The sequence below is a fragment of the Crocodylus porosus genome, unplaced genomic scaffold (assembly GCF_001723895.1).
Source record: "Crocodylus porosus isolate Cpor-Errol unplaced genomic scaffold, CroPor_comp1, whole genome shotgun sequence".
Taxonomy (NCBI): domain Eukaryota; kingdom Metazoa; phylum Chordata; order Crocodylia; family Crocodylidae; genus Crocodylus; species Crocodylus porosus.
In genome coordinates, this window is record NW_017728918.1 from 17,297,265 (window position 1) to 17,299,961 (window position 2,697).

Genomic DNA, 2,697 nt, shown 5'->3' on the forward strand with positions numbered 1-2,697 from the left:
TACCTGTGCCTGAGACTGCGTCCCCTCCAAGAGCACCAGCTATAATCCCCCACAACCACCATGACAACAAGCAGTAGCACCAGCACCAACATGACAATTTCTTCCACCCCCATTTCACTTCCCATATTGAGCCTTCCAGTGCCAGAGGAAGAGCTGGAGTTGGATCTGAGTGCCTTAGCGAGGAAACTTCTGGAAATGGGCTGGAATCACCTGAGTTTGTGCTCTACACCCCTCAAGTTTCCCCTAGAGCTAGCTCTCCTTCCCCAGAAGGCACTTCAGAGGAGACTGAGGTAGAAGTTGTGGAGGCAAGCAGAGCAGCTCAGTCCACTCCTCTTGTTGCTGTGCCTCTGCCTGCTGAGGAGTGAGAAATTGCAGCAACAACACATGCACCCGCACCCTAGAAGTGAGCGGGTAGTATGGTCTGGGATCATTTTGAGCTGGCAGATGATCCCACATATGCTATGTACCTGCAATGCTGAGCCAAAACCACCTGGGGCAAGGGAACAAAACACATGACCACCATGGGGATGCTGATGCATCTCTGCAGACACCACCCCCTTACCCTTGCTCCTCCTTAGCTTGGCACCAGCAGGAGCATGCCCAAAAGGAAGTTCCCCTCTTGTTCCAAAGCCCCCATCACCCCAAAGCAGAGACAGGCCACCCTGGAACAGTGGGGGAAAGGTGGACAGAAAGTGGGGCATATTGCAAGGGCAAGCAAGATTACCCAGGGCACTGGGGAGATGCTTGCTCTGGATGGCCAGCCCTCCTTAGTTGAGTGGCCAGGGTTCAAGTGGCTCCTTGTGCTCATGGCCCCATATTCCCAAATGCCCGCATGCACCACCTTCAGCAGGACAGTGGTGTCCTCCCTGTATGAGGCATGCAGGGATTACTTGATAGAGAAGGTGCTCAAAGCAGGTCTGCAGGTGGCTTTACACTTCACCTCGGACATCTGGAGCAGCCAGAGTGGAGATCACACCTACCTCTCCCTCACAGGGCACTGAGGCAAACAGTCAGGCCATCAGTGGGATCTCCTTCAAGCTGAGGTGATGGATAAGTCCCAAATGGCAACACAGATCATGGGAACCATGAACCCTTTTGTGTAGGGGTGGCTCACCTGCGGGTTCGCAGTCACCAACAATAGGGCCAATATGGTCAAGGCGGTATGCGATGCCAGCTTTGTTGGCATCCACTGTGTGGCACACAAGTTACATCTCATTGTCAGGGACACCTTGGAAGGGGACAGGGCTGCTGGTGATGGTGTCAGCACCACCAGTAAGCTCATTTCAAAATGCAGGAAGGTGGCAGGCTACTTCCACCGGAGCATCAACAGGGGTAAGATGCTGTGGGACAAATAAGCAGAACTGATCATCCTGCAGCACAAAATCATGCAGGATGTGGAGGCTCATTGGAACTCCACATACCTGATGCTTGAGAGGCTGGTGGAGCAACAGAAGGGCATCCATGAGATGGCCTTGCTCAGGGAGTTTGGGATTACTGGCCCTGTTAACAGAGCTGAGTGGGATACTATCTCCCAGATCTTGGTGGTCCTCATGCCCTTTTTTGAGGCCAGTGAGACCCTCTGCACTGGCACTGCCATCCTTAGCCAGGTGATCCCTGTAGTAAGAGAACTTCAGAGCCAGATGGAGAGTTTCCAGGGAATCAGTGTTCCTGGCTGGGGCAAGATGTTGTCACCAGATGTGCAGGCACTGGTGAGGTGGCTGAAAGAGGGCATCAGGAAATGGCTTGATCCCTTGCGGTCCAGTATGGTTGCCACATGTGACCCAATGGTGAAAGGCAGCATATGCAGCAGCCAAACCCTGGATCAGTGGATGGAGGTGCTGATGAAAAGAATCAGGGAGGCAGAATGGCAGAGGAGGGGGGACATGGAAGAGGGAGATCCACTGTCCCATGCTAGCTTGCTATCCATCAGCCAGTCACCTCCTCCACCATAGGTGCTACCAATGTCTGCCAAGGGCATGCTTCCATGGTGGGGTCCAGAGGCACCAGACCCCACCATCAGGCAGGTAGCACTCAGGCCTTGGTGGCTGCCCATCTTGCTGAGGATGTGGAGCCACTGCTATATGACCCCTTGGCCTACTGGGCAAGCCTTAGCCAGATGTGCTTGGATCTAGCCATGGTTACCCGTGAACACTTGTCCTGTCCACTGACCAGTGTTCTGCACAAGAGGTTGTTCAGCATTTCTGGGGATGTTGTGACACCCCACCACACATCCTTGGATCCTGGTTTGGTGAAGCAGCTGGTGTTCCTAAAACTGCACTCTGCTAGGGTCAGGGAGTCCTGGTGGGACTGCTAGTGGCGTGGCAGGCCCAGGAAATACCAGGACCAAGGACCCCCCTGATAAAAGGTGGGTAGGAAGCACTATAACCTCCAGCCATACACACATGCAGACAGTCCTGGCTGGGGAAAGCCCAGACCTGCCACGTCTATGACAGGCCTGAGGCTTGCTGATTGCACTGGGGTTGTGAGGCTCCAGGTGAGCTCAGCTTAGCTGCCTGGGATTTCATAGAGTTCATAGATTTCATAGACATCAGGGCTGGAAGGGACCTCCGGAGATCATCGAGTCCAACCCCCTGCCCAAAGGGCAAGAAGTCAGCTGGGGTCATAGGATCCCAGCAAGATAAGCGTCCAATTTACTCTTGAAGGTGCTCAATGTAGGTGCTTGAACCACCTCCACTG

General features: G+C 54.0%; 1 long non-coding RNA gene across 1 annotated transcript in view; it reads right to left on the reverse strand.

Moving 5' to 3' along the window:
• Positions 1 to 211: 211 nt before the first annotated feature.
• The window catches only part of LOC109311621, a 17,580-nt gene continuing 15,094 nt past the window's right edge, over positions 212 to 2,697 (reverse strand). The window contains exon 3 of the long non-coding RNA XR_002101549.1: positions 212 to 459. This is a non-coding gene — a long non-coding RNA (uncharacterized LOC109311621). The remainder of the gene's footprint in view (positions 460 to 2,697) is intronic.